The 16,166-nt window shown below is 32.5% G+C and overlaps 1 long non-coding RNA gene across 1 annotated transcript; it reads right to left on the bottom strand.

The window, feature by feature from the left end:
- Positions 1-393: 393 nt before the first annotated feature.
- LOC140224533 (uncharacterized) lies at positions 394-15,701 on the bottom strand. The gene is made up of 2 exons (XR_011899806.1): positions 12,040-15,701; positions 394-10,469 (listed from the first exon to the last, which is right to left on the bottom strand). It is a non-coding gene; the product is annotated as an uncharacterized lncRNA (long non-coding RNA).
- Between the last annotated feature and the right edge of the window lie 465 nt (positions 15,702-16,166).

Genomic DNA, 16,166 nt, shown 5'->3' with positions numbered 1-16,166 from the left:
AACATGATGTGTAGGATGCAATGAAGGCAATACTTTGTTAATTCAAAGTTTCTAGGGCATGTTGACTTAAGATTGCACTTTTTCATTCAAGATTTAAAACTTTACAAAAAAAAAAAAAAGTATCGAACAGCAAGTTATGCAACCCTTTCAACATTCGTTTTTCTTTAATAAGTTTTTTTCACCAAAAAAATTTAAAACGAATCTGTTGGAAAAATAATACGTTGATTCTGAACTAGAATACCTCTTTATTGAGCCCAAAATACGTATTCCAAGTTTTCTCACACACTTTTATAAATTTTAGCATTTCCTTACATTTATCATTTTCCATTCCTTTTATAACTTCCTCCATAGTTATCTTTTTTATGTCAGAGAGGGGTAAAGAAGAAGATGAAATAGAAGTAAAAGTAAAATATATTCTCCATGTATTTGAACATAGGTTTAATGAAATCAACTAAACAAACAATGTATAGGTACATGTACACGTTCTTTGTACAAACACATTACGATATACAGTTAATAGATACAGAATTATTATAATGACTTAAAATATAACAATATTTATTGTTATTATCAATAAAATAATACAGTAATAAACGTTTGTTTACTAGGAATATCACAAAAATTAATAATTAATATTAAGATATAACATGTTCTGAGTTGATCGTGATGATTTGTAATTGTGAATCTTAAACTTTCAAAGAAGGGGGACTAAACATATATCTGTATAGTATGGTGCAAAAACGACTGAGATGCAGTTGAAGAACGTTCACCTGATAATATTAAATGAGTTACAAGTAAATTTGTCATATTCATCAAGTGTTTGCCATCTGCTGATTTCACAAAATGTCCTTATGACCCTTCTTTCATTGATACAGCATTAGTATATTTAAACTTATTAACGCACCACAACAAAAACTATTATGGACAATCCACTTCACTTTAATTACCAGGGAAAAGGGGCAATGTCAATTTCCGAAAAGATATAAAAAATAAAAGAATATACACACTGACCGTATATTCATTGAAAATTACATTTCACGTTCCAATCTGATGAAAATAAAAGTATGAATGGTCAACTGCTCTGACTGTACAATGCAATATTTAACTATCCACAACATGTACATACACACATACCTGTATGGGTATGAAAACGAAGGAATATTAAGGGAATTCCAAAAATATAGAGGAAATATGTACAGTTAGTAAAATATTTCTATTGATCTTTCTTTTATGATACAAACGCACAAAAGAAGAGGGCGAGGGGAGGAGATGAAAAAAAAAATGGTACAGAACACAAGAGTGAATTTACCAAGTTTTTAGATAGTAAGAACTAATCAATACTCCAGACTCCAGACTTTCTCAAGGACTAAAACCGAACGCAACAGTTTTGAAAATCATTACAGCAGTAACCGTCTAGGTTTGCCCTACTACCACCCGAAGGTAGAGGTGGTTATGTACCGGAATACTCAATGAATTATAAATTTAATTATAAATCAGGTTGCACAAGTGACACATACAGGGTGATTCAAGAGTCCTGCACCATCTTCATAACCCCCCAGGGTTCTTACCCCTTTTCAGGATGATTCCCTTGGAATTTTGGGGGGTTGCCAAAGATAGAATTCTTTGATCTAGGAGCACTAACAAAATTTCAAGTCTCTATCTGAATCTGATCAAAAGTTACGAGGTTAATGCTTGATGGTGCAGGATTTTCAAATCACCCTGTGTAGAATCATGTTTTGATGTGCAAAACAGAGGCATCATCAAACATTTCAATGCAAAGCTAAATAAATAAATAAATGGAAAAAAATTGCCTTGATTTGCCACTTCACAAGTCTCCCATCATATTTTAATTTTTGAGGGGAAGTGTAACTTACTAATTTCATCATCAATTTGTACGTGAATGCATATACAAAGATTCCTCCTAGCACGATTTCATCAAAATATTGACGGTAAAACTCCAAAAACCACATATCTCGTTTGCAGTGTTTTAAAATCTCTGCTCCCGTTTTATTCTTTTGAAGGAGAACAAATCAACATCATTCCCTGAGGTGTTCACAGAATTTTCTTCTCACTGAAGGGAAAAATCACAGAAGTTTAAAGAAAATTAACTTGAGTAGTTTTTCACTTTGGAGATTGCAAACCGAGATGTGGCTTGGGAGTTTTACAGTCGATGCGATTCATTCTAGCTGGTTGCATTGATGTCACTGATGTTGTGGAGGATATCATGGATTACATCGACAGCGGATGACGCGTCATCACTTATCTTCAAAAAGAGCACATTACTTTAATACTTAGATTTGACAATTAGATCAAAGTTATTATTATTTGCTGAAAAGCAAAAATCACTCATCAACAAATGATGGAAAAAAGTACCACAAAAAATGCACAAGATTGTCTACTCAGTACTAAATTTAATCATCACCAATACGTACTCTGTGGGTAAGTTGCCTGCAAAGAATTTATGAATTTGAAAATAAATTGCATGTACTGATGTATGATTGGTATGAAGGTCTCCCTTAATGGTGAGTAAGGGAGGGAGGGGGAGGGGGGCAAATTTGTCCACTCGGTACTGTTTTTTGCTTCATTTATTTAGATAGAGAGATGGTAACTTTGCAACAGTGTATTAAAATTTGGTAAAAAACTGCAATTTTCGTGAAGGAAGGAAAATGCTTATTAGAGCAAAATTGAACCCTGTATGATATGCCGCTTAGTGCACCTTTAGTTAAGACTGATCAGGAAGGCGATAGTGAAACTTGTTCACAGCTGCCTTTCTGATCCGTCATAATTATTTAGGCACCAAACGGCATGAGTCCATGAGAGAAAATTGTGTTCAAATGGGCTATTTCCCTCTTTGAAGAGCTTTTCAGTCTTATACAGAAATTTAATTCCCAACTGTAAAGTCACTGTCACTCCGTTTGAATGACTCATGGATAAAACCACAATCTGGTCCTTCATTTCTTTATCATGATTTCTTTGACTGGGACACTGTGCCACAGGAATTTTTACTACCGCTTCATGATTTATGCACAAATGAATTGATGAAAATTTCAATTAAGAACTGATTTCTGACAGACAATTAGAAGTGATGAAATAGGAGAAGAAAAAAGAAAAAAGCGCAATGCAGAATTGACTCCCTTTTTTTACTTCGTCCATTCCTTTAGTTTTATTATTTTTATTTATTACTATCATTCATTTTCTTGGTATAACTCTGAGATCCGAAAATGACATTGACACTGGATAAATAATCAGTGAAGACTTCAACGGTAGCTAAAGATAAGTTTTAAAATTCATAGTCATTTTCCTTTATTCATTAAATTCTTGTTGTTTTATGCTAGCCGAGTAAGTAGATATGATCTTCAATACGGGAATGTGACAAAAAACCTTTACGAAGTATTCCTTGCCCCCGAAACAATTCGTAAGAAACCATCCGACTGCATATTTTCTTTCTCTAATTACTGGTAAAAAAATTTAATGATGGCAGTGCATGAAATTTTCATGAACGCAAGATCTTTGTAAAAGAAGATTGATGACTCAAATTATTTAACACAAGTATCAGTAAGTGATGAAAGGGCTACTAATTTAGCAAAGTAAAGTTATGAAGCCAAACAGTTTCAAAATATAAAATAAAACAAGAAAATAAATGAATGGATAAAAAACTGGTTCAGGATTTTATTATTTCAGGTCAAAGAAAAAAAAAGAAAGAAAATTTAAGTTGGACGAGAGGTCTGGACTAAGTTTATAATTTTTTAATTTAAACGGCATTTTCTGTTGTAAAAAAAAAACTTAGGACTAAAAAATGATTAATTCAATAAACATCAATTTTAAAATAAAATACAACAAGTAAAAAATATAATAATTACATTCTACAATTGAGTAACAGAGATGTGGTATCATTAAAAATATATAAATCAAAATAAAACAAAATAAACCATATTCAAAGAAATCAACAAAATTAATTTAAAATTTCAAAAAAAAAAAAAAAGATGATCTAAGAGTAAAATTACGTGTGGACCTCAATTACTTCCTAATGCCAAGAACTGGAAACTAAAAATAAACATCATGCAAACGACTAAATTTATCAATTCGTGCGAAAATTCTTGCAAAGGAAACCAATATTTTTAGTTTATGTTTGTTTGTTCCTTTGATATGGTACACCATTGAATACGAAAATTTATCTGCTTTTTTGCGATGTGTTTGGCAATAATTTTAAGACCGAGTATCAATCAATTTTCTGTCTCCAAAATCTCCCCCCAAAAATTAAATGAATAAATAAACTGTAAAATAAAACCAAAAACAGATTGAAATGGAAAATAATAAAAAATAAATTAGTAAGTAGATAACGCCGAAGAAATTTCCATTTTTATTTGACACATCGCCGCTCCTCTGACATAAGGGCGTAACTGCTTTTTGAAAGGAGTTCTATTTTCCATACAACTCCATGTGTTTCCAGGCTCATGTTGAAATAGAGATACGCCTTTACATTAGAAGAGTGCCGATATGACAGACTGAGTTTCTTCTTATGTATCAAATTTGAAAAATTGCACAAACCCTCAAACACTTCATAAAAAAAAGAAAAAAAAATTGCATTAAAACCAGCAAAAATTTGCGGTAGAACCGGCATTAACAACTGGAATAAAGTTCCAAACTTACAACGTACAACACTGGTAAATAAAAATTGATAAATCAAACCAGCAAACTATCACGTTTCGTTGCCTAGCCTTCGAGCTGAATGTAAGAAAAGATGAAAACTTATTAACTGACAACAAAGGCTAGGTTAAATGAGAGAAAGAAGATGAATAAAAAATTCAATAGTATAAAGTATACGTTTAAACTTATTTTTAAGTGTAGAGAGCAAAAACTTAAAATTACAAAAGAGGATAGAGTTTATTGTTACATTTGAATTGTGAAGGCTTTGCCTAAATTTTACGACATCTCAATTCAATACATCACTTACGAACTTGTATTGAATGGTTTCATGCACTAAGTGCAGGTCTAAATGGACTAGTTTCAAGATTTTAATTTTTATAAAAATGACTCAAATGAATCGAGCAAAAATGTCTTTCCTCAGTCTTCAAATATGCATCCATACTGCTTGATCCACCAGTTTTCCTTCCCTTAAAAAGTACAAAAATGAAACCGAAACTGAAATAAAGGAATTTGGAAACGCGTATCATTTTTTTAAATTGTTATTATTATACATTTTTTTAATGTTTTAACATTTTTTTTAGTTCAAAAGCTCTGAAAACAGGAGGCAGAGCATACATATCTTTTATGAAGAATATTAAGAGTCACTTATGAATTTAATGTTTCGTTTTCCTCTTAAGAATACAATGCAGAGCCACTTGAAAAATTTAAAACCGTATAAATTTAAGATATCTTTCCACTTCAAAAAAAAAAAAAAAAATAATGATTCTGAATCACAAAATTTGTTCAGTAATAATGAGTCAGGTAGGTATAGCTAATTTGTAAAAATTCCACATGATTCCAGCGACTTTATTACCTTATATTCCAGGAGTTGAACATGTTAAAATCATGCCGAATTGAAGGTAGATTCTTAAAGTGGGTCAAAAGATTCACCATCTACAATATTGAATTCATTAACAGAACCAACGAGGAAATGAGGACTGTAGATCTTTTGTTGCACTTTAAAAGTCAGCCATTTGATTCAGCGACAGTTCTAACTGAAATAATGACATTTTATTTGAAGAATTCAAGCAAAACCAATGAAATTGAAGATGTCGTGGTAGTGTTACAGAGTTTCAGGATATTCATAGAAATTTTGAATAAGTTTGTTCTCTTCATCTAGTTTCTATTTGCATCAATACATACTTACTACATATGATTGCTTGAAAATTTACTGATGAACCTTTGCGGAAATTTAAGTTCACGATTTAAAATTTTGAAACTGAAAATTAAAATCATTTTGATCACAACACTACTCTTGAATTTGTCTTAAATGTATGATAGTAATTAAAAGAAGCTGCAAAAATATGGCCTGTACATATTTGAATGGTTTTCAATTCATTCTTGCCTTTCAGAGGATTCCTGATCATTAACCTAAGAGAAAATTAAGAGAATTACAGTTTACTTGAACCAATCAGTGCTTTTTAATTAAGCTAAGTAAATTGTTGAATATGAAAGACAGTGGCAGACACTTGAAGAAATCCAAGTCACCGGTTGGTATGTTGGACCAATGAATTGCACAACTTGGACAAGGCTTCAGAATTTAGTCATTCCAGGGGAAGATCCAGCCCATCTGACTTTGAGAGGCTATTGATTAATTTTGGGGCTGGTCAATGATGATTTTATCACTATTTTTTGACTTCTCTACCCACCCCTTGCCCTACTCTGGAGGTAAAATAAAGGATCTACCCCTTCCCTTCAGAACATTAGTTTCTTGGTGCTTTTTCGTCTCTACTTAACTGTGTAAAACCACACCCTTGATATTTTTTACAGACCTAAATTATGGAGTCTTCATTGATTAATTACTAAATTAATTGGAATTTGTGAAAAGAAGTTATGTGCTGTGTACGTGTAAAACACACTTCTCAGTTTGCGTAGTTACAGATTTCCTTTTCAAAAGATGATTACTCATCATGATTGCACAATTTTTGTACATGTAGTTTTGCTTCTCTATGCATTCTTTTTTTTCTTTTCCTGGAAAATTTGCATTACCGCAAAATTTAAATTAATATGTGTTCTTCTACTTTCACTTTTAATGAGCAGTGTCATGCTCAAGGTTTCTTTCAAAAATAGGATGATTAAAGTTACACGCATTCTGAGAATGAGAAAAATTTACCCACGCACATTTCCAAATTTAAAGGCTCTACATTTACTTAATTACTTACAATACCTAAATTGTTTTCATTGAAATCTCAAGAGTTAGCTAGAGTACTTTGGTACACTTTTTTCTTTTTTAATTCTAAAGGTTTTCTGATCGATCAATTCGAAACTTAATAGTAATATAATACTTAAAACGGATCACAAAAAAAAAAAAAAAAACCAGTTCCCAATTGATCTGTAGAAAGAGAGAGAGGAAAAAAACTGTGTGCAAAGTCAAAATCACAACTTTCATCCAAATGACAATGTGAAATCTACATGGTCTTAAAATATTAAGGAGACAAAGAATAAAAGTTAAGAAAAACTGGATTATGGTAAACAGAAATAAATGAACAGCAATACTTATCAAATCAGATAATAGAGGCACTTCTTACATTTTCTTTTTCCTATTTTTTCTTCTTTTATTTTGTTGGTTTGATACAAATATATAATACAAATTAGATAATAAATCCTACTATATAATTACAAGAATATTAAGAAAAAAAAATTGGAGCTTCATAGTCTCTCACTAAATACACAAGAAGGAAGAATGATTAAATAAAAAATAATAAAAAAAAAGAACTATTGGTGGTTGCACAACACAAAGTATAAGTTTGAAGAAGTCTAAAATTAAATAGGAAAAAAAGGTACAAAGGGTGCAAATCAGAGAACAGATGATCAATAAATTCTTCTTTCAGCCTTTCTTAGTTTGGTTAAAATTTGACAAATAAATATTCTAATTTTTCATAAAAATTGGAATATTTTTCACAAAGGAGCTGCTTCCTACTTGTGAAAGAATATTTCAACCATATTATAACAAAAAAGAAATAGAGGGGGGAAAAACATAGATATTAATTGATCACGATCAATATCTTGAATACTGAAAAACGGTAAACCAAAATTTTGTCAAGAGAATATATATGAAGCTGCTCATATTTCATACTGAGGAATCAGAGCAAAAAGTGGTGAGATGTATTAACAAGATTTCTGAATGATTCTTACAATTCATAGGTAATCTCAAAAGGGGTGCATTGATTGTAATTCTGAGCGAGAGATTAAAGCTATCGATGGTCAAAGTGTGAAACCGTGTATCTTTGTTTGAGGCGTTGCAAACTTCCTGTCAAACTTGGAAAAACCACTTGACGTAATTTCTAGAAAATCTTCTTCCGTGTTAGCAGAATATTCTGTGTAAACTTCTAGTTGTTAAGTTGGTTTGTTCCTCTTTGAAAAACAAAATAGGAGCAATAATTTTGAAACATTGCAATGGAGATACACACGCCATTGCACACTTTAGCCATCGATACAGAAGTCCAGTTAAAGAGGCATCATCTCATTACTTATCTTATGAGCTACCACATCTCAAGTGTAACTCAGGTGTTCATAGACAAGATGGGAATTAGGGTCATTCCCCATGCCCGTTAAAGGCAAGACTTTGGGACAGCCTGTGTCAAGTCTCAAAAATTTAGAAAAAAATGAAAGAAAGTAAGGTTTTTTTCCTTTTTATGGTATTGTACGAGAAATACATGTTAAAAGAGCCTCTTCCCACAAGAGAAAAAATGTTTACAGCCATGTCTAGTTCAACTATGCACCTTTCGTTTGGAAACTACCATCAAAAGAGCATCTTAGTTTGGTTTAGAGTGCTGCTTTTGAGGTTAATTGTGAGTTTTTGAGTGAAAAGGAGTGAGCATCAACAGAGAAAGTAGAACATTGGAATGCAATTGAAAGACTCTTTTTCCTTCAATTTTAAATTTAAACGGTACATCAAGGCTCCATGAACATAAAAGCTACACCTGAAATGACTTTGATTGTGATGCAGATTTAATTGAGTCTACATCATCTTATGATCACTGTAGAGAAAAGCAACTAGTTTGTTTCCTTGTTTTTTTTTCTTTTTTTTTACAAAAAAGTAAAAATAAAAGTACATCAAATAAATTAATGAATACATAAACCTACCTTTCCATTGATTGTTAATGCACTTACTAATAGGCCCACTCAGAAAAAAGATTTAAAAACAAAATGAGTACTTGCGAGTGAAGAGATAAAAATCCAGGAAAGCAAGATATCAGTCAAATGATGTTTGAAAATTTTCTTGTTAGTTTGTTTAAATACATTGAGCAAAACTGAATTTCTCAGTCAGCATATATTATTAATTTTTAAATTTTGCTAAGAAATCTAAATACTCAATAGGAAAAGAAAATAATAAGAAAGAATGAAAAAATAATTGAATTAAACTTCAACAAATTTTAGAATTAAGTAATCATAAAGTATTATCTCCTAAACAGAGCTGACACATTTTCTACTAAAGTGGCTGATTTGAGAAAAAGTGAACACAGAGAGAGAGCAGGGATTTTTCTCTCTCTTTCATTTGTTGGTTGGACTTGTGGGAGAACAAATGATAACTGAAATTTTACTGAGAAATTTATGGGAGGGAGGGGGGAATGTTTCCTTTCATTATAAAATCAAGACTCTAGCAAATTTAATGCGAATGTGAACTTGAATGTCATTTGAAAGTGATGATTTTGGAGAAAATTTCTCGATGAGTTAAAGTCTTCATGAAAGGATGGTTTCTCAAATAAATAATTATCATACTGTAATGTGACTGCTGAGTATTTTCATGCATACAATTTTATAAGAAACATACATTTAGAGGAATGGAATGTATCCTGTGAGACGATTCGTTCAAAGAATCAAACCCTGCGCAAAAAGACAGAGCAATTTTTTTAGAAATCCTTTAATTTCCGTTAAGATTCTCTTAGAACCCATGCCAAATAAGCTGGCTAACTTTTTGAGACGACAGGGGATTTGATATTTTCTTCTTCCCATTCAAACTAATGCCAATATCATTGGATATTTTACAAATGTGTGATGAATGACTCACAAGATTGCTGGACGTAATGCTTGAAACAGTAACATTAGAATTTGATAAATCTGTTGAAGAAGTTCTTTCCTTCAAAAAAATTGCTCTTTCCTTTGATTAACAGTAATTTTGACTAAAGAGATTTAACATTTTTAAAAAAACAAGACTGGGAAAGGTCTACAGTGAATTACCCTAGATAGGCCCTCAGTGTGCCTTAATCAATTTCCTATGACTCATTTTATACAGACTGAACTGTCAACTGATTGAAACTTGGAGTTTTACACCGTGTTCATATCAGAAAAGTTAAAAAGAAGATAAAAGAAAAAAATAAAATAAATTAAGATGCATCTGCATGCTACATGACAATATCTTCAGTTACACTGGGGAGAAACAACTTTGCATTACAAATTCCCTATTTACAAATAGTTTACACAAAATTCCTTTGATTAATACTTGCAACAAAAGGTCAAAGGTCAGTCAATCACTACAAGAAGGAACTTCTCATAAATAACCTAGAACCTAAAAATTATAATACTACAATTTCTGATTATACTTAACAAATTACAATTACGCTATACATACATATTTATATCTCTTTGTATGAATAAATAAATTTACATATAATTTTTTTTGTTTTATTTGTATTTAATTAAAATTAGTTACTTACAAGATAGTAAAGAGATGTGGCACTTGCTGAGTGAGTAAAGACGGTCAATATACTAAAATATCTTCATCGTAGACGTTATTTAAGTCACAGCCTTAGAAGAAAAAAAGGAGATACAAAACTCCCTGCCTGAAAAATAAAATCACGAGGCATGAAGCAAGCTGTCAGTTATAAAAATAATAAAAGAATATGAAAGGCAAAGTTGAGGCCTTTTTTTTAGCGCGCCATGCATATGGCACGCTTTATGGTGATTGCCGAGAGCTAGGCGAATCAATGCATGCATTCGAATCCTATTGAATCGTAGGTTATTTTGGAGCCGTTTTCGTGATGAAAACGTATTCGAATTTTTGCATCATGATAAATAATTCTTGGGAGCATTCTGATTGCTTGTAATTGTTTTTTAATCTATGTTGTTACTGAAAGAACCCATTAGATCTTTTTCTGTGCCAATAAAGTTCTTTGACTTTTACTTGTTTATTTATTTACTTCAGGCAAATTGCAAATTAAAAAACTACTCTCAATTTACACCTGCCAGGTATGAAACTTTGTACATTTTATATTCGAGTTTCTGATTGGTTATCATTGTGTGCGATGGATGCCTGCACACTGCCTCTGTATAATTTGTATGAATCGTGTTTATGGTCCACCATCGATGAGTTTTGTACCTTATCAGCCTCCATGAGCAATATTTAGGTCAAGCTTAAGGAACTGGGTTTCTATGGTTTCGTAGGGGGACTCTTAAAGCGCGTCTAGACAGCTGGGCGAGCTGCATTCCAAACATGTAATTGTTTCCCCAAAATTCTGCACACAGCTAGTGTGGATTTCATTGATCTTGTGAAGCCCCACATGCCGTCTAAACGCGCCTTCACTGTTCCCCTATTTTTATCCGATTTTGAACGGAATATTTGAAAATATTTGTCTAGATATAAAACTCAGGCAACCTTTAACTGAATTTATGATGATAATATTTAAGGCGCTTATGCCCCATTGGAAAACTTATGACAAAAGCATAACACTGAATTTGATAATATAGACATATTCTTACGGCGCGCCTTTAAAACTGAATGTTGGAATTCCCTGCTTGTTTTTTTTTTTTTTTTTTAAATCCCCAAGAGTCTATAGAGTGCCACCAAACATATCTCTGCAGAAACTCCTACGATTTTGCAGATATACATCTGAAGAGGCTCTTTCGGATTACATTTTCTGGCTGAAGATTTTATCTGCCACACAATTAAAAGATTATCTCTTTCTCTACTCAATAAACAGATCATTGCATTATTTTTGGAAGTGCGTGAGGGTTTTTACCAATAATATTCATTTCAAACCGACTTTCACTGAAAGAGATTCAATTAATTTCAGAGAATGAGTTGGTAACGGTGGTCACAAAATTATGCTTTGATGGTTGAATTGTCAAGATCAGCAGGAAATGACGAGACAGGTCAAAGCTCTACATTTCTGAGTTCAATATGAAAGGAGACATCCTGCTTCAAAAAATATGGTGACTTTTTGATGTACACATTAGCACTGCAATCTCCGTGCATCACCAATAAAACCAGCATGAAAGGAAATATCCAAAGATACAACCTACGTAAAATGTGATAATTTGAACAGGTCATATTTATTTTTGCACACCTGCCAGCCACATTCATCAAAACAATAGTAATTGACATTGAGAAATAAGAGCATACATAATAGTTACCTGACTGGAGATGAAAAACTAGATACGTCCAACGAATCACAGTTGTAGCCTAAAATCGAGGAACTCCAGGGGGATGTCCTGTAACTGCAATGAAAAAATGAAGACACATTAAAATCTAAAATTTGAAATATGAATAGGTAACTTACAGAGACTTAAATTAGAGTGAGAAAATAGATATCTTAGTTTAGTTTTAGCAGAATGTCACAATTTCATTCTCATGTCAGGACAAAGGTCCCAATTTTCAAAACTGCTTTGAACAATTCAAAGTATTTAGTTACTTTAATCAGACCTTGAGGCTTATTTAATGAAACCAAGCAATTGTATGTGTGGGTACATGAGTCTCTACTCAACCAAATATATGATCAAATAGGTCACACAATGACATCCAAACTTTAAGGGATTAAGAATTTAATTTTTATACGAATGACCACACAGATTTTAGTTTAGGATTGAAGAGATAAAAAGAACATGGTATATCATGTAGTTATTAAACACACCATGCTTTTATGGTCAAATCAAAAGGATCAGAAAAAAAATTGGGGCAGGGCAGGGGGTTGTTATCACAAGATTAGTTATTTTGAGGCGTGAAATTAAAAAAGACGAATAAAAAAAATGTGTTCCGCAAATTAAATCATCATGGAAGATGAAACTTGTTTTACTTAGAATTAGTTTGGCAAGGGGGAAAAAAGTTGTGGAGCCTTGTCAGCAAAATCATATCTGAATGCTGACAATTTTCGGGACCCTTGAGAAAGGCAGTAAAAAAACAAATGAGTTTAATTCTAAACATTTTTGGCCCCTAAAAATAGTGCAAAATTAGGTAATGAGCAATCTTGGAGATTAAGGGAGAGCCTAATAGCAATAACTTCACTCATTCACGAAGCTCTAGACTTGCGCACACTACCACCCACACAACAACTGCTCTATTTCATTTTAAGTAAGCCGCAATGAATACGCTTCACTCGTGAAGAGAAATAGTTAGAGTATTCAAATAATTTAAAATATTAGTACATAGTTGCTTGAACTTCCAAACTGGACTGAAAAGGTTCTACCTTAATGAGGCATTATTTGCCGTGATTGGACTAAATTACTTAAATGATTTGATGTATAAATGGCGAAACTAGAAAAAAAAACTCACACAGAGTTTACTTTTCAATGGACAGCATTGCACAGCACGACGTGGAACGAAATTTTGAGTCCCTCATTTTTTATTTCAAGAATATCTCATGAAAAGTTGGATTGAGATTGTTCAGTGTGCTTTATAAAAGATGGAACACGAAATGAAAAATTTTAAATACTGATTCCGGATTTGCATTTTTTTTTAGTTTCACCATCGATAAAAAAATTTGGTGACAAAAATCTGCTTTTACACTAATAATGAAAACTGCCTTTATAATTCTGTGGGATAATGGAATTCATAACTGACGAGTGTTTGTCAGAATTCAAACAAGAGTAGAAAATTTTCTTAAGATAGGCTACAATTTGGAAAATATTCAAGTTTAAATTCAATCTCGTTTTGATTATTAAAAATTTAGAGACGTTTAAGCTACGATGGTCATTTTATCATTACCACAGTGAAGGGGCATATCAGAACTGCACTGATTCAAACTGACTAGCTTTCTTCTTCTTTTCTATTGTTTCAATTTTGAGAGTATGTGTGAACTTTTTTGATGATACCAGCGCAACTTTTAGGATAAAATAGATGACCAATTTGACAAGTTAAGAGTGTTGATATGTCCGTTCACAGTACGAGTAATAATAAATTGAGTAAAAACTGCGTTAGTTCTATTGCTTAGTCAAATAATTTCAATTCTTCAAAAAAGTCTGCTTGAAAATATTTGTGTCAACTTTTTATTTAAACAACAGGGACGATTTTAATAAAACTCAAAATAATAAAAAACTTGGGAAAAGTAAAAGAAAGAGATTAAGTAATAAAAAAAAATGATAGACATGCTCTTCTATCTATTATTATTCAAAGAATGTCTCTGTGTAAGAAAAATAAAGACAAATTTGTGCAGGGCATTTGGATAATTACTTGTGAGGGAAAGAATGTTATGGGTTTCTCAGAACTTAACAGACATCGATTTAAAAAGAGGGTTTTGTTTAATGTTGGCAATTCTTGAGGTTTTTGCATAATTTTAGAGGGTTGCTTTCAGTGACTAACAATTTCATGATAAAGGAGAAAAAATAATAAAAGTGGGACATATAGTGAATAAATTGCAAAGAGATAATGTTACCGATATAATACAGAAACAGGGCTGTCATTTTGTTTACTAAGACGATAGATAGAAGAGCACAAAAGAGAAAATGATATGAAAAGTAGAACTTGATTACCTGAATGATTAGTGTTCTACTGTACAAAACATATCCGCTGAAGCATTAATACATCAGCAGTGGAGTGCAAAGAAGCGGAAATCACATCGGGCATGCGCAATACAAGACAACCAACCAATCGGTGCTCAACAACTTACATTGCGACTGGCAGCTCGGGGAGCAGGAAAGGTAATTAGTTTGTCCATGTGCGCAGAAATAAAAAGCCATTAAAGCGACAGAATTGATTGAAGCAGAGATGTATACGAATTTCATTTTGATTTTCTTGTTCAAAAATATAAAAAATAAAAACACAACAGCAAGTAATTTCAGATGAACGCTTCGAATTACCTACGGTACATATTATCAAACATTAATTTAGTTGATCTTTCTATTCTTACTCCACAAGTAGGTTTTTCTGTGAATCCAAGAAATATAAAAGCGTAATGACCCATCGTGTGGGTGTACTAATGGCCCTGCTCATATATACTTCGGCAGTTTAGTTTTTTCTACAAACCACAATGCCTTGCCATCGCACTTTCTTTCCCTCAATGGATAATGGATGAATGCTTGAGGCTTACAGAGTAGTCATGAATAATAAGGTGTATTCGGACCCCAAGTTTCTGCATCCAGAATTAACAGAGAGATACATACTTGCAAGGAAAACATGTATATGAAGTTCTTCACCACGATCATGCTTACTGTAGTATTGTACATCTTGGGTTTATCAGTCAGTCGGCCATATTTGCACTGGTTCAATTATGTGCCTCACTGAGAGAAACCAAGGAAGGAGACACGACGTTAAGCAATGTCAGCTCAGTGCAGGTCACTGGGAGACGTCATACACAGATTGGATTTATTCAGGATATCTCTATTATTACTGGGCATAGAAACTTAACCGCAGGACAAATCTCATTACATTCTATTGGTCTACAAACAGCGTTTACTAAAACGTTATGAGACTACATGACTACAACCAGCACGACTGGCCCATTGGCTCTGACAACCATGTACTTTCTACTTGAAAAATTGTTGATCAATACCGGTAATTTTATTATGAGTGGAATGGATTTCAAATGAACTGCCTACTATGACAATCCCAATCAGAGCCAATCGAGTGGACTTTACTGCAGTCTCTTCCAATCCCTACTTGCTCGAATCCCTACCATTGTTTACGGAATATATTCAGAACTCAGTAGATCTAGTTCCATCCACAACCACCTCTTTAGCTACAACGCCACCAAAACTGTTTGAAAATACTGAAGCCCCACATCTCCATTTTGATTATTCGCTTTCTTGTCTAAGCTGCCTGCTGGTCAGAATAGTTTAACTGTCACCAAAGTCAAAGCAGGGTGTGAGTCAAAAGGTCTGATAAAAGCACTGAAAAAAAAAAAAAAAAAAAAAAAAAAAAAAAAAAAAAAAAAAAAAAAAAAAATACAATGGTGATCTGCTCTCTGTATTTTAAAACATTTCTTTACTATTAATGTTATGTATATTTGATATTAAATAACTCGGTTGCTAGAATCATCATTTAATTAACGAATTTAGGATGTATTTTACATTTAATTGAAGTATCCGCTTCATTGAAGGGATAAACCTACACTCAATTTTGTTGAAAAAACGTGACCCAATTGTGCATTGATCACCACCGTTAAAACCTATCAAATCAGGCCTTTGAATTTCTCTTCACTGGCAAAGCAATTGGAAAAAATCAGCTCTTATCTTAGAGTCATCATACTGCTATATCCAAGTGTATTGTTGCAACAGGCTCCGCTATTGATACAGTATTTACAGAGTCCTCTTGTTTTTAAGGATATCAA

Source organism: Bemisia tabaci, chromosome 4 (assembly GCF_918797505.1).
Source record: "Bemisia tabaci chromosome 4, PGI_BMITA_v3".
Lineage (NCBI taxonomy): Eukaryota > Metazoa > Arthropoda > Insecta > Hemiptera > Aleyrodidae > Bemisia > Bemisia tabaci.
This window is presented reverse-complemented; position numbering and strand designations above follow the sequence as displayed.